The following is a 20100-nucleotide window of genomic DNA, read 5'->3' on the forward strand; positions in this document are numbered from 1 at the left end:
TTTCTTTTAAAAAAAGAACGTCCTCTTTTCCCCCTCATAGTGTGGGCTGGCTGACGTTGGCAGCTGCACTGTTAGGCACCCTGGACACAACACTTTCCTTCTGGCCTCGATCCCCACACAGTACAGTGGTGATTTATCCAGTGACAATCAAATTGCAGTTTCCAAACATCCTGACTCCAGGGAGAGAGAGCTCTATTGTAGTCCCTGTCCACATGGCTGCTGCTTACAAAGGATTAATGACTTTGGAGACTGACATTTCTGTGACCCCAGAGAGCAGAGGCCATTTCCCAGGTTTCTTCTGCTCAGAAAACTTTGCTCTAAGATTTCTGTGCTGCCCATGAAGTTGTTCTGCCTCAGGGGCTGCTTCTCTTTTACCTCTTAGATAAGCCAAGAGGCAGAAGATTGACACTTGCTAGGTAGCACTTGAACCTAATGGTTGGGACAAGCCACCGCAATTACGGTTCCTCAGGTACCAAAAAACAAATCCTGTCTGCTCATGCATGAGGACCTGGAGCAAGTCTTACATTGAAGGTAAATTTCATGTCCTTTACTTCCTGGACTGAGTTAAAGCACTAGGGAAGGCAGGGGATAAGAGCAAGGCAACCCTTTAAGACAGCTGTGCCCAAATGCAAACGACTTAGTGTAAGAAAACCTGAGAGGGAAACAGCAACTAACACATAGCAGATGTTCAATTCAAACAAATAATGTCAACAACAAGGCATACAACAACACATTTTTACAGAAAAACAAATAAAATACCGAACAGTAGTGACTCAGCTTCCTTCTGATTCAGTGCTTCCAATTTTGAACACACAGCACTGATCCTTGAGCTCTCTTCTTTTCTTTTCTGGCTTGTGGTCAGAGTTTCTGAAGTCACCGCTTGGTTTCAGTCTGGATTCATTAGGAATTACCTCCATCCAAACTAGCTCTCTGCCATCTTCCAGCAGTAACCAGGGAATGCTCACTTCTCAATGCTAAATGAGAACTCCCCAGATCAATGGGCAGAAAAGAAAATAAACTTGTCCTTTATGTAAGAGGAGCGAGAGGATCAACCCTGCCCTGCTCTGCCCAGCTTTATCTGACAGATTTCACTGGCAAAAGCTCATCACTCAACCCACAAGGCTTGCAGATGCCAGCTGTGCTACCCATGAGGCCAGGGCAGAAACACCCCACTACAGTGCTTTCAGGGTCTTCCAGTCCACATCCCCTGATAAACACCCCACTACAGTGCTTTCAGGGTCTTCCAGTCCACATCCCCTGATAAACACCCCACTACAGTGCTTTCAGGGTCTTCCAGTCCACATCCCCTGATATCCCCAGAGAATCTGAGCAAAGAACCCCTAGCTTCCTCCTCTCTCTTCCCAGCCCACACAGCTCCTTCCTTCTTTGCTCTCTTCTACTCTGGCATCACCACAAAGTTCTGATCTAGTTTAATTTGGAAGCTATAAGCGCATTAGGCTTTTAGTATACTTAGCTGCCCATATCAGCAAACATACTTGACACAAGATAGCATTGCTGTGAAACTGTACCTTACCAGGTTATTTGTGGGGGCAGAGAGAGAATCTGTTCAAAAAGCAAGACTCTAAGAGCTTCTAAGAGATACTGGAAAGGCTTCTCTTTCATCAAAAGCTTTCTTTTTTTCTTATTTTAAATCCACATCAAAGTCTTGACTCCCTCATTCACAACACGTCATGTAAGTGAGAGGCATGAATGTGCCTGGAGACTGCAAGGTGATGAGAAGATGACCCCATTGCTCTCCCTGACAGATGCCAGGCTTCGAGCCTGCTCTTCCTCTGTAGATGATTAGGTCCTGGAAGGCAAAGGAGTCTGGAAAATGCTTCTGCATCATTTGTTTTCCATTTTCTAGCGCATGCCTGCTTCCAAGGGAGAAAGAAGAAAGAAAGAAAGAAAGAAAGAAAGAAAGAAAGAAAGAAAGAAAGAAAGAAAGAAAGAAAGAAAGAAAGAAAGAAAGAAAGAAAGAAAGAAAGAAAGAAAATGGATACAGAAAATGTGGAATATTTACACAATGGAATACTACACAGCAATTAAAAGCAATGAATTCATGAAATTCTTAGGCAAATGGTTGGAACTGAAAAATATCATCCTAAGTGAGGTAACCCAATCACAAAAGAATGCACATGGAATGCAGTCACTGATAAGTGGATATTATCCCAGAAGCTCTGAATACCCAAGACACAATTAGCATATCAAATGATTCCCAAGAAGGAAGGAAGGAGAGGGCCCTGATCCTGGAAAGGCTTGATTCAGCATTGTAGGGGAGTACCAGGACAGAGAAATGGGAAGGGGTGGTTGGGGGAATGGGCGGAGGGAAGAGGGCTTATGGGACTTATGGGGAAGGGGAAACCGGGAAAGGGAAAACCATTTGGAATGTAAACAAAGAATATAGAAAATAAAAAAAAAAAGAAAAAGAAATCAGAAAAAAAAAAGAAAAAATAAAAAAAAGGAAGGAAGAAGAAAGAAACAAACAAATAAAGAAGAAACAAAGAAGAGAGAGGGAGAGAGAGAAAGAGAGAGAGAGAGAGAGAGAGAGAGAGAGAGAGAGAGAGAGAGAACAAGGAGGGGATATATGTTATTAGAGAAACCAAACAGACAGCAAGCTAAACTCCTTACTAACAACAACAACAAAAAAAGAGTCTCTGGGAATTCGGAATTATGAAACAGGAAGGACAGAGTACTGTGCATACCACACAGATTTGTTCAACCAGTTTGAGCAGTGATCCTGGTGGCATCAAGGATCCCTGCAAGATTGTTTTCAGTTTCTGGTTATCACTCCAATAAATAGCTAAGAGGTCAAGGACTTTAGGTCTGTGACCCCAGCGAAGTCCAAGCATGTGTCCATGAAGGAGGGTGGAAAGGGAGCCAACGTCAGGATCCTCAGTGCGGCTCAGTTTAGGGTAGCAGAAGAACAGATGCAGGATGGGCAACACACAAAAAGAAATTCCTTGAGATCCTGGGAGTGAACTACAAATCATCAGGGAACCATTGAGGCAAGTTTAGAGGCTGGGTTCTGGTCTCACTCAGCTTTGTGACCTCGGCAGGACCACATAGGGGTGAGCTCTGACCCTGTGAATTTGAAGAAGCAAGGGGAGAGAGTCTCAGGCTAGGGTGCCAAGAGCAGGTAGGAGGTAACCAGTTCCTGAGAGCTAGAGGGAGATGCAGAGCCACAGGGGAGGAGAGAGAATGTTCTCAGGATGGGGGAGTGAAAGGAACACAGGAAGGGAGACATCCGTCCTTGACAATTTGCCCAGTCTCCCTCCAGGGCAAATTCAAGGGAGGAAGAGCACACTGTCTTGTCCCAAATCTGAACTGGACTGAATTCAGCAAATGTCTCCCAAGTTTAGTGGGTAGGTGCTTAGACCTATTGTGGTTAACCCAGCTTATTGAAAAATGAGAGGGCCACTGGGACCACACATCACAGACAGTTTCATGGAGAAAGCGATTTTCATGCCAAAAGAATTGAGGAAAAGAATAGAGAACCTTCTAGTAATCAGAGTCTGGCTTGGTTTCTGTAGATCCTGCTCCAATTCAACAGCTTCTGAGAACTCAGTTAACTGCATGTTCTAAGATTACTAATAATTCAGATATAACTAGCCTTCAGGGAAATATTGGGGTTGAAAAATATTCTGAGTATGGATTCACCCCGGGCATTTCATTCCTACAGAGGAGAACACAGAGAATGAAGCACTAATGTGTGCCCAGCTCCTGCTTCCAGTGGACTGAGTTCTCGCTAACTTTGCTATCATCAGCTCACCCTCCAACACGATGGGTGGATAGAGGATTATAAAAGATACTTTCAGTGGATATTAGTCTAAAAGCTCAGAATATCCAAGATACAATTTACAGACCACATGAAGCTCAAGAGGAAGGAAGACCAAAGTGTGGTTACTTTGGTCCTTCTTAGAAGGTGGATCAAAATACCCATGGCTCACAGTCAATCAATGGACTGAGCACAGGGTCCCCAATGGAGCAGCTAGAGAGAGGACCCAAGGAGCTGAAGAGGTTTGCAGCCCCACAGGAGGAACAATAATATGTACCAACCAATAACCCCAGAGCTCCCAGGGACTAAACCACCAACCAAAGAGTTCACATGGAGGGACCCATGGCTCCACCTACATATGTAGCAGAGGATGGCCATTTCACATGTCAATTAGAGGTGAGGCCATTGGTCCTGTGAAGGATCGATATTCCAGTGTAGGGGAAAGCCCAGTCAGGAAAGTGGGAAAGGGGTTGGTAAGTAGGGGGAGGGAGCATGGTATAGGGGGTTTGTGGAGGGGTAATGAGGAAAGGGGATAACATTTGAAATGTAAATAAAGCAAATATCTAATAAAAAAGTATATATATATGAAGGACAAAGCAAGGCTTTTTTCTGTTTCAGTGGAAACCAGTTTTAGGCCATACTGAGTGTGCATAGCTCACCAGTGCACACTGCCACCCAGATGGGAAGTGAAAGACTATCTTTCCCATTGCTGTAATAAAATCTCCTGACAAAATCACAGAGCAAAAAAGAGTTTGTTTTTGCTTACAGTTTCAGGAGGATAGAGTCCAGCAGGGGTTAATTTATGAGCCAGCCTGGCAGTCGGGAGACAGAAATCACAGTTCATCCACACAGGGACCAGAGAGAGGGAGCAAGAAGTGGAGTCAGACTATAAAATGTCAAAGCCTGTCTACAGTGGAGTGAACTTCCTAAATGCTCCATAACCTTTCTGAACAGCACCATGCTCAGGAACCAAGTATTCAAATGTGTGGGCCTGTGGCGGACATTTTTCATTCAAACCACCCCAGAGAGGGAAGGCAGTGGCACTGAGGGGGGCGGCTGGGGTTGCTGTCAACAAGTCCACTGACAGGACATAATCATGAGGAGAGGAGGCCAGAGCTTAGGTAAAAGGCAATGTGGGGTGAGAAGCAGAGATGTTGACTTTCCTGACCCTTTGCTCCCATAGCTCACCCTACGCTGACCCTACTAGGAGATTAACCACTTATCCTTTATTTGACATTGCCCAGATATTTTCATCCTGCTAGATCCTTAGGATGGCTTCATCTCTTTTCATCTCATCCTTCTGGGCATGGAGGACATAGTGCAGCTTGGGTGCGAGTTGAATGCCACAGGAGCTCTGCCTTAAATCAACAAGCTCTACTCGTTTCTTCTTAGGTAGAGAACATCATGATCAAATCACTGTGTGGACTTGGCAGTTCCTACAAAAGAGAAGAGAAATGCTTACAGCAATGGACCCTGTCTGTTTCTCTCTTTGTATTTAAAGGAGATGAGGTTCCTGAAAGAAACCTCAGAGATGAGTTAAGGTATAGACATCTGGTATAAATCACTCCAACAGTAGCTTTGACTACAAGTCCATTTCTTTACAGTCTAATAAAGGGCACAGAAAAGGGTACCCGGACAAGAAATTCCACTGTGACTGAAACCTTCTTGTGAGATCTAGATTAGGGTATGGAAAAAGGTGCAACAAAGGCAAAATGAGTTATTATCCCCCAGGGTAGTGTGGACCGTGACTGGAGGATATATCACCAAGCAAACGAAGCACAGAGATGCTCTCCTGAGGAGTACCAGGAGAGACGACTCGGCTGCTTTCACTAGGGATTGGGAAAGGGAAGAACACACTAGGAAAGAAAATGACAAGAAATTAAGTTGTGTGTACTGAACCCAGATCCCTTCCACTTTGCCAAGCCAGCAGAAGCATAGCATTCACCCTCCTAGGACTAGAGTTTGTAATTAGCCTGTCTTCCCTTCTGGAAGAATCTGGAGTATATAGTTGTGGATCCTTGGTGGACTAGTATGTGTTTGTGTTTGTGTTTGTGTTTGTGTGTGTGTGTGTGTGTGTGTGTGTGTGAGAGAGAGAGAGAGAGAGAGAGAGAGAGAAGAGAGATATTCTGTCTATCTATCTATTATTTGACTAACACTGCTATCCCCTCCCTGCTAATATAACTGAAGTCAGGATGCTCCCATTCCTCACTTCCTGTCATATATTCTACACTGCTAATTCCTTTAGTTATAAATACTCCAGACCAATTTGTCATGAATAATTCCACCTCCAAGTTTTGAAACCAAATCTTATTAATCACTACATGCTAAAATTCTCCATCAAACTCAGCTGCCTACATTTAGCTTCCTAGCACAGTTTCTCTTCTCTCTCTTGGACCTTCAGCCTCCTCCTCAGGCCTTGGACACTTTGCCACCACAGCAAGGTCACAACCACCCTTTTTATCTGTTCATGGTAGTGTGGCAGTTCTATCTATCCCCTACCTTTCTTACTTCACACTGCCCTCTGTTCCTGAATGTTCAGAGAAAATGACTGTGTTGAAGTTTGGTCTTTGCTTACATTACATGTATTGTAATGCTAGGTGGGGAACCCTAATTTGAGAGAGTCTGCATGTAGACTCAAGTGATGCTATGTGACCTTGCCCCCCCCCCCAAAGCATTTCTGATTGGTAAATGAATATGCCAATAGTCAACAGCTGAACAAAAGAGACATAGTTGGATTTTAGAGCTCCCGGGTCCTGGGGGCGGAGGGTGTTAAGAGAGAACTGTGAGGGAGACAAGGTGAAGAGAATGAAAATGGTCACCATTGGTTAGAAGTCAAGAAAACATGGCCCGGTGAACTGGCCAATTGGACTTAAGAGAAACCCGGGTGAAACATAGTAAGTAATAACTCAGGGTTATCAATAGCAAATAGATTTTAATAACATAAAGGCTAGATATCTGCCCAGATCTTATGCTGTTTAAGGCTTATTGTAAATGATAAAATTTGTGGGTTTTTTTTCAGGAACTGAATGATCAAGGTGGGGTAGAAAACCCATACTGAGATTAAAAGTTTCTATATGACTGAGTCACCTGTCTGCCATGTCAGGACCCTGTTCCTTGGCTCTGACTTCATCTCTGTTTCTTGGTCATTCTCCAGCACTCCACTGTTTCTCTGTCACCATCTGCCTCACTTCTCTCCTTGTCTTCTCTTGCCCACTGTCTTAGTTTGGGTTTTATTTCTGTGAAGAGAAACCATAACCACAGCAACTCTTATAAAGGACATTTAATTGGGACTGGCTTGCAGTTCAGAGTACACAGGCAGGCTTTAGGGTCCCTAGGCCTGAGGGGTGTCAGCAGAGAATCATGAGGGAGAGAAGAAAGTGAAAAGGTTTAATCCATTATTGTCAAGGCAGTAAGCATGGTGGCGCGCAGGCAAACAGTGCTGGAGAAGGACCTGAGAGTTCTACAGCTTCACAGGCAGTAGGAGAAAACTGAGACACACTGGCCAGACTTGAGCTCCTGAGACCTCAAAGCCCACCTCCAGTAGCTACTTCCACCAATCAGGCCACAGCTACTTCAACAAGGTGTCACTCCCTCGGACCAAGCATTCAAACACATGAGTCTATGGAGCCATTCCCATGCAGAACACCATGCCCACCTTACCATCCAGGGGCCTGGCAGCCAGCCCCACTTCATCCTCCTTACAATTGTGTTCTCCATAGTAACCATGTGCTCCTGGTCATGTATTGTCCTATATTCTCTGCCTGTCATAGCAGATGTTCTAGCTATTTAGCTAATCATTTGCATAACATCACTGAATAGAATGATTGCTTCCCCTCTTATTGTGTAGTTATCTCGCGCGTGCATGTGTGTGTGTGTGTGTGTGTGTATGTGTGTGTTAGCCAATTCCTTCAGGGTCCTTTTTTCTAAGAAATAGTACAACTATGAAAAATAATGACACTAAAAACAATATAACTAGACAATGGCATATCGTTCAATGTCAAAAAGAAATCAACTCAGCTCTTAAGCTATGAAAAGAAACAGAAGAAACTTAAATGCATACTAAGTACAAAAAGCTAATCTGAGGAAGTGCAAGACTGTTACTCAGTGTACATGACATTCTGGAAAGTGCAAACTGCTGCAGACAGTGGAAAGACCAGAAAACATAGGCAAGGGTCATGAGACAGTTAGGTGTAATGTGTAGGTTTTGTATGGTATGAAGCTAGTGTGTTGATGAAGCTGCTATATAGCATGGATGGTATATAGCATATAGTAGTGTTGGATCATCTCAATGTACATTTTCCAAGTCCATAGAACGTTGTACCGAAAGTAACCCTTAATGCAAACTGTGACTTAGATGGTGATACCAATATGTCTTGCAGGTTCATCAACTGTACCAGGTGCATGACTGTAGTGGGGACACTAATGGGGGGATATGTGGAAGGTGCTATCTCAGCACCTGCCACTCCATTTACTGTGAGTCTGAACCTGCTCTAAAAAATAATATCCATATAATGGTTACTATTGACACAACAGCTACTGTGTATTGAGAACTTCTTTATATCCTATCTAAAGCACTGTGCGTATTGCCACAATCTTATCAATTCTCTGTACAAATAAAAAGCTCAGGCTCAGAAATTTATTCAAGGTTATACAGATTGCATGAGCTCCACAAGGGAGGAAGGGAAGGGCCTTTAGGAATAATCTATCTGGGCTGCCAGTTTTCAGAAGACTATATTTGAGATGAGCAGCTAACAGCTGTCTCCATGTGGATAGGTCTGAGTTTTTGCAGAAGACAGGAAGTCTCTGCCTCTCTCCATCAGTAGACAGTGAGTCACGGGCAGGCTGGGAAGCAAGATGACCAGGTACTCTGTAAACAAATGTACTCAGTCCCTCCACAAGAGAATGATGGATTTGGGGAGAGAGCTAGAATTTCTATTTTCACCATATCTAACCTGTGTTTGTTGTGCCTGTCTGTCTGCTTTTGTACCTGACCTTTAAGGCCTTCACTTCTGAGGTGGCTTAGACTACACATAGTGATTTTTGAGAGATGGTTTTTTAAGTATGCTGGACTTTCAAGGTTTTTTTTGGAGAGTTTTTTTTTCATTGTTCTAGTGATTAAAGAGAAATGGTTCAGCAGTTAAGAGTACTTCCTGCTCTTGGAAGAAAACTGAAGTTTGGTCCCTAAGGACCCAAGTCAGGAGGATTGGAAACAGGCAATGTATGCTCTTGGGGGCACCAGCTGCAGAGAAGCAACTGTGGTTGGCGTAGATATAGGAGGCAAGATTTTGACAAGACGACCTCCTGGGATGATTGGCAGAGGAGAATGAACTGACATTGAAAAATGGATTCAAAGATATTTGAGGCCCTGTGGAGGCAATAGTAAACTATGAAGTTATTATTTTGCCTTGAGAGTCAAAGTTTTATGTAGGACTCACATCATCAACATCTATAACATTATCAAAAACAAGACTGAATTTAAATCACAAGGGCACCTCTGAAAAGATACATGGCCCCACAAAGAGTGCTTACTGAATGTGTGGGGATTGGTTTCCTTTTTCGAGTATGATCAATTCCTGCATATTTCCACATGGACACTCAACAAGTGCTAGATCTGTCCTCTGTAATTTATGCCAGAGAATCCCAGCTGGCGAATCCAGTGTTCACGAAGGAGTTTTAGGACTAGGTTCACAGAACATTCATGCAGATCCTTGTTTCCATTCAGGTCTTTCCAGCTTGTGAGACTACTGAGACACAAGGACATGGGCTGCAGGCTCATGTACAGATCTTAGTACTTAGAAAACACGTTTTGAATAGTCAAAGACAGTTTCCCTGTTTTTATTGTGAATAAAAATAATATTGACGCCAAGCAGTGGTAGCGCACGCCTTTAATCCCAGCACTTGGGAGGCAGAGGCAGGAAGATTTCTGAGTTCAAGGCCAGCCTGGTCTACAGAGTGAGTTCCAGAACAGCCAGGGTTATACAGAGAAACCCTGTCTCAAAAAAAAATAATAATTTTGACATAAAAATATTTATTTATTTCCATCTAACTTGGACATAGGGGAAGTGAAAGGGGTCATTCTAGCCTAACTTCTAGATTCTCTGATTTAATAAACTTTGCCATTGTTCTAAAGTCTTATCATGTTTAGCTAGATACTTAGGTTGCATTATTACAGAAAATTTCTGTGTATGCTTTCAAATGTCAATTAAGTGTGCATCTTTTGGGTGAATATACAAATATCTGAAAATATGTATAACTCACAAATATAACCAAAACAATTGTCTTCGTAAATGTCGCTTCATGTTTTCCATGAGAGCACTTAAAAAAAAGTACCTTGTTTTAATTCAACAGGTAAATAAATACAGAAACCCATTTCAACAAAAGAATTCTTTGCAGCCAGTAATTTAATAAATTTTTTTTTTGTCTTTTTTTTTCATTTGATATAATTTATTTACATTTCAAATGATTTCCCCTTTTCTAGCCCCCCCCCACTCCCCGAAAGTCCCGTAAGCCCCCTTCTCTTCCCCTGTCCTCCCTCCCACCCCTTCCCAGTTCCCCGTTCTGGTTTTGCCAAATACTGTTTCACTGAGTCTTTCCAGAACCAGGGACCACTCCTGCTTTCTTCTTGTATCTCATTTGATGTGTGGATTATGTTTTGGGTATTCCAGTTTTCTAGGTTAATAACCACTTATTAGTGAGTGCATACCATGATTCACCTTTTGAGTCTGGGTTACCTCACTTAGTATGATGTTCTCTAGCTCCATCCATTTGCCTAAGAATTTCATGAATTCATTGTTTCTAATGGCTGAATAGTACTCCATTGTGTAGATATACCACATTTTTTGTATCCACTCTTCTGTTGAGGGATACCTGGGTTCTTTCCAGCATCTGGCAATTATAAATAGGGCTGCTATGAACATAGTAGAGCATGTATCCTTATTACATGGTGGGGAATCCTCTGGGTATATGCCCAGGAGTGGTATAGCAGGATCTTCTGGAAGTGAGGTGCCCAGTTTTCGGAGGAACCGCCAGACTGCTTTCCAGAGTGGTTGTACCAATTTGCAGCCCCACCAGCAGTGGAGGAGTGTTCCTCTTTCTCCGCACCCTCTCCAACACCTGCTGTCTCCTGAATTTTTAATCTTAGCCATTCTGACTGGTGTAAGATGAAATCTTAGGGTTGTTTTGATTTGCATTTCCCTAATGACTAATGAAGTGGAGCATTTTTTAAGATGCTTCTCCGCCATCCGAAGTTCTTCAGGTGAGAATTCTTTGTTTAACTCTGTACCCCATTTTTTAATAGGGTTGTTCGGTTTTCTGGAGTCTAACTTCTTGAGTTCTTTATATATATTGGATATTAGCCCTCTATCTGATGTAGGATTGGTGAAGATCTTTTCCCAATTTGTTGGTTGCCGATCTGTCCTCTTGATGGTGTCCTTTGCCTTACAGAAACTCTGTAACCTTATGAGGTCCCATTTGTCAATTCTTGCTCTTAGAGCATACGCTATTGGTGTTCTGTTCAGAAACTTTCTCCCTGTACCGATGTCCTCAAGGGTCTTCCCCAGTTTCTTTTCTATTAGCTTCAGAGTGTCTGGCTTTATGTGGAGGTCCTTGATCCATTTGGATTTGAGCTTAGTACAAGGAGACAAGGATGGATCAATTCGCATTCTTCTGCATGCTGACCTCCAGTTGAACCAGCACCATTTGTTGAAAAGGCTATCTTTTTTCCATTGGATGTTTTCAGCCTCTTTGTCGAGGATCAAGTGGCCATAGGTGTGTGGGTTCATTTCTGGATCTTCAATCCTGTTCCATTGATCCTCCTGCCTGTCACTGTACCAATACCATGCAGTTTTTAACACTATTGCTCTGTAGTATTGCTTGAGGTCAGGGATACTGATTCCCCCAGATTTTCTTTTGTTGCTGAGAATAGTTTTAGCTATCCTGGGTTTTTTGGATCAAACTAAACGGAGAGAAACTTGAAGCAATCCCACTGAAATCAGGGACCAGACAAGGCTGCCCCCTTTCTCCTTATCTTTTCAATATTGTACTTGAGGTACTAGCTCGGGCAATTCGACAACATAAGGAGGTCAAAGGGATACAAATTGGAAAGGAGGAAGTCAAACTATCATTATTTGCAGACGACATGATCGTCTACCTAAGTGACCCAAAGAACTCCACTAGAGAGCTCCTACAGCTGATAAACAACTTCAGCAAAGTGGCAGGTTACAAAATCAACTCAAGCAAATCAGTGGCCTTCCTATACTCAAAGGATAAGCAGGCTGAGAAAGAAATTAGGGAAATGACCCCCTTCACAATAGCCACAAACAGTATAAAGTATCTTGGGGTGACTCTTACCAAACATGTGAAAGATCTGTATGGCAAGAACTTCAAGACTCTGAAGAAGGAAATGGAAGAAGACCTCAAAAAATGGGAAAACCTCCCATGCTCATGGATCGGTAGAATCAATATAGTTAAAATGGCCATTTTGCCTAAAGCACTATACAGATTCAATGCAATACCCATCAAAATCCCAACTCAATTCTTCACAGAGTTAGAAAGAGCAATTATCAAATTCATCTGGAACAACAATTTAATAAATTTTAAAGACAACTTCTCAAATCTATTTTATTTGAATAAAATTTCACAGCAAGAATATTTTAACACTTTCTCCTTATTAAAATATGTGTGCTCCAACTTTGTACATAAAACTCTAAGGAGGTAAAAATAAAAAATAAATACATTCACATAATTGTAGTAAACCATTGCCATAAACAGAATACCTCGTGCTTTTAGAACAACAGATGAGTGAACTGATATGTCATGTGATGTTGTGCACACAGAGGTGGGTGGCAAGCAGGTGTTTCGTTTGGTCTGAGAGAGGCATAGCATCTGAGGTTGCTTAAGGGTTTTATATTATTGGTCTAGAGAGAAGGGTCAGTAGTTACGAGTACATTTTGCTCTTCTAGAGGACCAAAGTTCAATTTCTAACACACCAGGCAGCTCACAGCTCTAGAGGATCCACTGCCCCAGCCTCCTAGGTACCACACTCATGTGCACATGCATTACCCTCCTCTACTAGACACACATACATTACACAGAACACAAAACATCTTTTCATAAGTTTTGTACTTTTAAGAAAGGCTGGAGCTGGGCAGTGGTGGCGCACACCTGTAATCCCAGCACTCTGGGAGGCAAAAGCAGGCAAATTTTTGAGTTCACACAAGCAGGCAGATTTTTGAGTTTGAGGCCAGCCTGGTCTACAGAGTGAGTTCCAGGACAGCCAGGGCTATACAGAGAAATCCTGTCTTGAAAAAAAAAAAACCAAAAGAAAGAAGAGAGAGAGAGAGAGAGAGAGAGAGAGAGAGAGAGAGAGAGAGACAGAAAGAAAGAAAGAAAGAAAGAAAGAAAGAAAGAAAGAAAGAAAGAAAGAAAGAAAGAAAGAAAGAAAGAAAGAAAGAAAAAGGAAGGAAGGAAGGAAGGCAGGCAGGCTGGAAAGCTGCCTTGTATAGAATAGCATCAAATGGCATTGCCCCAGGCTCCTCTTCCCCTGGGAAGTTTTTCTGTGGATAAAGAAACACCTCCACCGGCAGATACACATGGGCAGACACAGTGTGTGCATCCTGTCCCCAGGTAGTGTAAAGAACAAGAGGAAGTGGAAGATAGAACTTGTATCCATAGTATAAATGTATAAGGTCTTGGCCAGCTTCTTCCACTGCAGAAGGGAGAATGGGAGCAATATACTAATAAAGGGAATTCATCGTATCATCTTGATTGTGCATAGAAGAGCTGACAAAATTTTACAACTTTGTATGATTTAATAAAAGTCAACAAACTAATGATAGAGAGACTTTTCCCTAACAAACTCCCAAACCACACAATCAATAAATAGAGAATGACTGCATCTGCTCCACTATGAGCAGAAGAGAAAGATGGCCACTCTCAGCACATTCAACCACCTTCGACAATGCCCTGCCAGATGGAACATGGATTTAAACTGGACGATAAAATTATCCTTTTGGAACACTACATGGTCTTATTTGAAGATATTCCCAAACAGCTAGCTTGTTCCCCCACCCCCTTCTCTCTCACCAAGTGTGCAAAACCAGTACACAAAACTCAACTGTGTTTTAAATACTAACAACGAGCAATCAAAACTTAAAATTCTATTTATAGTAGTGTAAAAATTCTAAACCAAGGTAATATAACATGTGCATTGAAAGCTACAAAACGCCATGTGAAAGGAGTCAAAGCATTCAACAGTAACCAAAGATTGCATGAACTGCACAAAAGGATCTACCGAGGGGCTGGGGAAATAGCTCAGAAGTTAAGACTGCTCTTCCAGAGGTTCTAAATTCAATTCCCAGCAACCACATGATGGCTTACAACCATCTGTAATCAGAAAAGATGCCCTCTTCAGGTATGTGTGAAGACAGCTACAGTGTACTCAGATAAATAAAGTAAATAACTTTAAAAAAAAAAAAGGATCTACTTTTTCAGAGACAAAACCTTATCTTAAAACTCATATGGATCCCAAGGACACACGTATACAGATACCCACATAAGCACAAATTACAAACAAGAGAATTCAAACCAGAATTCTCTCAAGGAGTTAGTCTGATTTCAAACTCATAGTTGTTAAAACTTCTTTCTTTCTAAAGGGCTAATTACTGTCTAATTGTTTTGACACATTTCTTAAAATTCAATGGACTAAATAATTGTGTCTAATTATGTCCCATCAGACTACCTGTAAGTATGCCAATATTATACTGTCTCAGTCAATGTAACTTATGGGAGTCTCAGGATCAGATGACAGATCCAAAATTATTGATTTTAAAGGAATTGGTGACTCTGTGTCAATGTGTTTGGAAACACCTTTTGAGCTCTTGAAGTCTGCAGGATTTTTACAGAGATTGAGTTGAACTTGTAGATTAAAATGAAGATACTGTTCCAATCCATTTAATTAATTGATTTAACTCACCTATATAAATTGCCACTAAAGTATTTCAGTGATATTTCTGTGTAGAAGTCTTACATGCCTCTGCTAAATTGCTCAAAGTTTTTTTCTATTTGAAGAGAATTTAGTAGAGAAATAAAATGGACTAACGATGAGAGAATGAAAAAAATTGGTTTGAGTATATCAATTTTATATATTAGCAATTACTAAATTCACTTTCTCTTGTAACAGCTTTTGGAGATTTCACATATTTTCTGCATGAACAGTCACATCTATGATTACAGTTCATGTTATTCTTCCTTCTCAGTTTTGGCTTCTCGTTTCTTAATGTTTGATTCCCACCCCGACTAGGACCCGTAGCACAAGGGCTCCTGTTCCCAGCATTCCCGAGCTCACTGTTAGGCAGTGAAGGAATTTTCCCGGAGGGCCAATCACAAGTGGAATGAAGTTCTTTTGTATTCCTACTTTGCTGAGGATTTTTCTGGTAACTGCTGTTCAGCCCTTCATTTTAATTTATTTATCTATTTTATTTTTTACTTTGAGACAGGCTGTTCCTGAGTTTGTTTTGTGGCCCTGGCTGGCCCTGATCGTTTAATCCCCACGCAGTAGCCGGTCTTACAGACCTGTACCTCCAGGCTCGGCTCTCGCTTAGTATGGCTTTTGGCACTGCAAGCTGAGTTGCTGTTTAGCCTTCCTTCTTTTCTATCTCTATCAACATTGAACCTACTCATTTGCCATGAGGTACTATGTTAGCCAGATCCCCACAATTTGATATGTCAACGCATTATAAACACCAAGGTAGAGTTCTTTCTAATTTCTCTGACATGTGGGTTATGTGGAAATGTGTCAAATTTAATCTCAAAGTAATTGGGGATTATTTTGTATTTTCACATTGTATTTAATTCTATTATTTTTAGGGACAATAATTCTAATCCTTTGAAGTTTGTGGAGTCTTAATGAATACCCCAGTCTGCCAATGTGTTGTGCTTGTAAAATGAAAGTATATCATACAGCCACTGCCAACTCAAGAGAGGATGATTGATGTTTAAACCTCATTGTTTGTATTGATACTTGCCTAGATTTTAGTCTCAGAGAGAAGAATGTCCAAGTTTCCAAATAAGGTTCTGCATCTTCCAACTCCCTTCATTCATAATGTATATTCTGACACTTGTCTTAGAGTTTCTATTGCTGTAGTAAAACAATGATCAAAAGCAACTTGGGGAGGATAAGGTTTGTTTTGTCTTACAGCCTGTAGTCCATCATCTGGTGAAGTTATGACAGAACCACAAGGCAGGAACCTGGAGGCAATAACTGAAGCAGAAGCCATGAAGGAGTGCTACATAATGGTTTATTCCTCATGCCTTGCTCATCATTCTTCTGTGTGTGATAACATTCAAGCTTGCCCAAGAATGGCATTGCCCACAGTGGACTGGGCCCTCCAACATCAATCACTAATTGAGAAAATGAATCACCAGTCAATCTGATGAGGGCATTTCTCAGTGGAGATTTCCTCTTCCTTTATGATGATAGCTATGCCAAGTTGACATAAAACTAGCCAGCACTATGTTCTATTATCAAACACATGTGTATTTATCAAATATGCCCTTTGTCTCTGGAAATAGCCTGTTGTGGCTTCTTCATCTGCTGTCCAATGCTCATTCCATTTTCTCATGTTTCTGGTTGCTGGTGGAGTCTCTTCATTCTCTTTTATCCTACTAATACAAGAAACTATGTAGATGTATCTGTCTTGTATTAAAGTCTCCATACTTAATTGTTTAGTTTATATCAAATGAAATTATATATATGGGTTGGTTAATTTTATGTTAACTTGACAGAAGTTATATTCATCAGAGAGAAGGAAGCTTCAGTTGAAAAATGCCTTCATGAAATCTGGTTGTGTGCAAGCTTGTAGAGCATTTTCTTATTTAGTTATAATTGGGGGAGGGCCAAGCCCCTTGGAGGTGGTATACTACCCCTAGGCTGATGTCCTGGGTTCTATAAGAGAGCAGGCTGAGCATACCATGATGAGCAAGCTAGTAAGCAGCATTCCTTCATGGCCTCTGCATCTAGATTCCTGCCCCTCTTCAGTTCTTGCTGTGACTTCCTTCAATGATGAACAGTGATGTGGAAGTGTAAAGTAAAATAAACCCTTTCCTACCCAGTTTGATTTTGGTCATGGTGTTTCATCACAACAATACTAAACCTAAGTAGGACAGTGTGTGCTAACATTTAAGGTTATTATTTTGCTGCTTTCACTTGTTCCCAGTGGCTTTATCCCCTCTTCACATTCTCACCTTCTTTGATATGAATGAAATATGCCACCTTTGACTATAATTGCTCTTAAACTGTCTCCCTCTCCTCTGTTTTCAGTTTCACTGGATAACACAACACACATTCAAGTCTGGCCAGAGGCTGTAGAGATCCAGTGTGGCCAATGTCTTAGAAAACTGTGGAGAAGCTAAACAGCAGCTTCCATTTGGCCCTCCTCCCTTTCAACATCCCATCAGTGAGTTCTGCTTTAAAAGTTTCTTTAAGTTAGTAGAGGAAAAAAAGTAGTCTATTTTTATTTTATTTTACTGCACCCACACCTTTATGTTTTCGCTGTTCCTCTTTCTTCTCTGTGACTGTGACACCAGCTTCACGTGGAGCCGCTTCCCCCACCACATAGGTTCCTTCTGCTTTTTTTTTTTTCTACAAAAAAATAATTAATTAGCAGCAAGCTTTTTATCTTGTAGTTGTCTGGAAATGTTTTCATTTCACTATGATTTATAAAAGCTGATCTTTGCTGGATCAGGTCTGGGTTGCATTTCCTGGCCATTGAAGCTCGTGGTGAAGAGGCCATGACATGGAACATATAACATTGCAGTCGTATGATCCCAAGGTTTTCTTTTTGCTTTTTTGTTTACAGCTTTCCAACCCAGTACCTATAGGGTGGTGTTTTCTTTTCTTATGTTGCTTTTTTTTTAAGTGGTGCCTTTTTGAAATAATTTGAACCCCAAGAGTTTTTATGTCAAAGTTGAAATGTTTTTTTTTTTTTTTTGCGGTATCTTAAAATCTGCCTCCTGTCCCATTTTCTTTCTTATCTCCTTTTAAGATTCCAAATATATGTACAATAGAGTTGCTTGGTTATATTCCATGGACCATCGCTCATTGGCTTCAGCTCTTCATCTTTCTGGATTTTAGATTAGATAATTATTTTATGTCTATAGAATTTTTATTTTAGATGTCCTTTTCAGCTATAGAGTTTCCTTTTTAAATCTACCAGGTTTAAGTAGGATTTCTCTGCTGAGATTGTCTGTTTACTCTCATACACCATCCCCCTTTCTGTTTCTTGAGCATCTTTAAACAGATTCAAAGTCTCTCACTGCTAACAGACTATCTGGCTCACCTCAGGTGCCTTTTCTGTTTGCTGTTTTTGTCCTTGACTGTTGTTCACACTTTGCTTTTAGTCATGTGCCCAGTAAACCTTTAAATCTTATGCTAAATACTTTAGATGATAAATTGTATATAGATTCTGCATGTTTTGCTTTGAGGAGTGCTAGATTTGTTTCAACGAGAAATCAGGTTACTGGTTGATTGTTCTGAACTTCTTGAAATTTGGTTTGATGCTTTGTTAAGGCCAGTCAGCTATGGCTCTCCTCTTGAGTTAGAATGAGTACTACCATCCCTGACAAAGTGTTTAACTCCAAGGTGTGGCCTTTCTAGGATCTTAGTGGAAAACTCCAAGTCTTTATTAAACCCTTCTAATTTATTATGATTTCTTACTACAGTCTGAATACTGATCTGTTAAAGGTTTGTTCCTCGGCTGGATTCAAATCCTGGCAATTAATTAGATCATGGAGTAATGATAACTCTTGTCCACACTGAGGAAGAGGGATGATTTTGTGTGTGTGTGTGTGTGTGTGTGTGTGTGCAAGAAATAAACCACACTGGTTTGTACTGGCTCAAGGTCCTTCTATGGTTGCTTTGTCTTTCAAGGCTTAGTGACATCAGTTCCACCTGTCAAGTTGAAGAGAAACCAAAATTGTTAGCTAGGAGGAGGTAGGAAGAGGAACTTCACTCAAGTGGGCCTTTCAAAGATGTCCTTCTGAATACAGTGAGGATAGTTTGAACGGTAATTGTCACCCTTGTTCTCCAGCATTTGAATATATGATCTCCATTGGTAGCGCTATTTGGAGGTGTGGTTTTGCTGGAGGAAATATATCACTGGAAGTGTGCTTTGAGAGTTTAGACTTGTGAGCTCTCAGCTTCCTACGTAGGCTTCCAGGCATGCTGCTTGCTGCCATCATGGACTCAGCCTTCTGGAACTTAGGCCAAATAAACTCTTCCTTCTACAAGTTGCTTTGGTCGAGGTATTTTAGCAGAAGTCACCAATACCCTGGCCCTTCGTGCTGCTCTCCTCCAGCAGACTTTTTGTGCACTGTTCTGCTGAATTACAGCCTATATTCCACAGTTAGTTCTCTCTCATTGCTAGTGGGTGTTAGGTCCGGGGAGTTAGTTGTCTATCATTGCAGCTTTAATGTCAGCTGCTCTTGCAGGCAGGTGGACCCAACTGTAACTTTCCCGGAGGCTGTATGGAGATACAATGAGCCCTTATCCAGGGTCTGTGGAGTGCTGGTGTTTAGCTCAGACTGACTGAGTTAACAAACTCATTTTGGAAAACATACTCATTGCCAAGGAATTTCCACTTACAATGATACTAGTGAGAGAAGAGGAAGGAAGGGAGGGAGGGAGGGAGGGAGGGAGGGAGGGAGGGAGGGAGGGAGGGAGGGAGGGAGGGAAGGAGGGAGGGAGGGAGGGAGGAAGGACAGAAAGGTGGTATATTGCATTAGACCTAAACAGCTGTGCCTTGCTTAGCAGGAGGCATATAAACAGCTGATCTAAATGTGTGAGCATAGCATACACTCTCACAAATCTACAAGGTGAATGCCAATCTCAACACAGGCAGCCTCCTAGTGTAATCATGAGACACCATAAAAGCAAGGCAGTGAGACAGCTGCTGAGGCAGCATGGCACGCTATTTTATAGACACTCGAGGAGAAAGAACTCACTGTAAAATGACAATAAAAATATGGGCAGTAAATGTACAAACAGCAGTTATCATGGACTAATGACTGACTATGTATCATGACTTTATGTAATTGTATATGCTGTACTGTCTCCTCATGTCTATAGCCAGGACAAGAAATGTGACCACATCATAATGATCAGAAATACATGAAGAGTATGTTCTGCTGTGTATTGGGTGGCTATGACATTAATAAGCAATATAACTTCTTTGGCTCATTATAGTCTTTAAGGACTACAGCTGTGTATGAGGGGAAGCCTCCTTATGTTGTATGAGTATGTTTTCTGGCTGGCTCAATTCTGATCA

Source organism: Apodemus sylvaticus, chromosome 9 (assembly GCF_947179515.1).
Source record: "Apodemus sylvaticus chromosome 9, mApoSyl1.1, whole genome shotgun sequence".
NCBI classification, from domain to species: Eukaryota; Metazoa; Chordata; class Mammalia; order Rodentia; family Muridae; genus Apodemus; species Apodemus sylvaticus.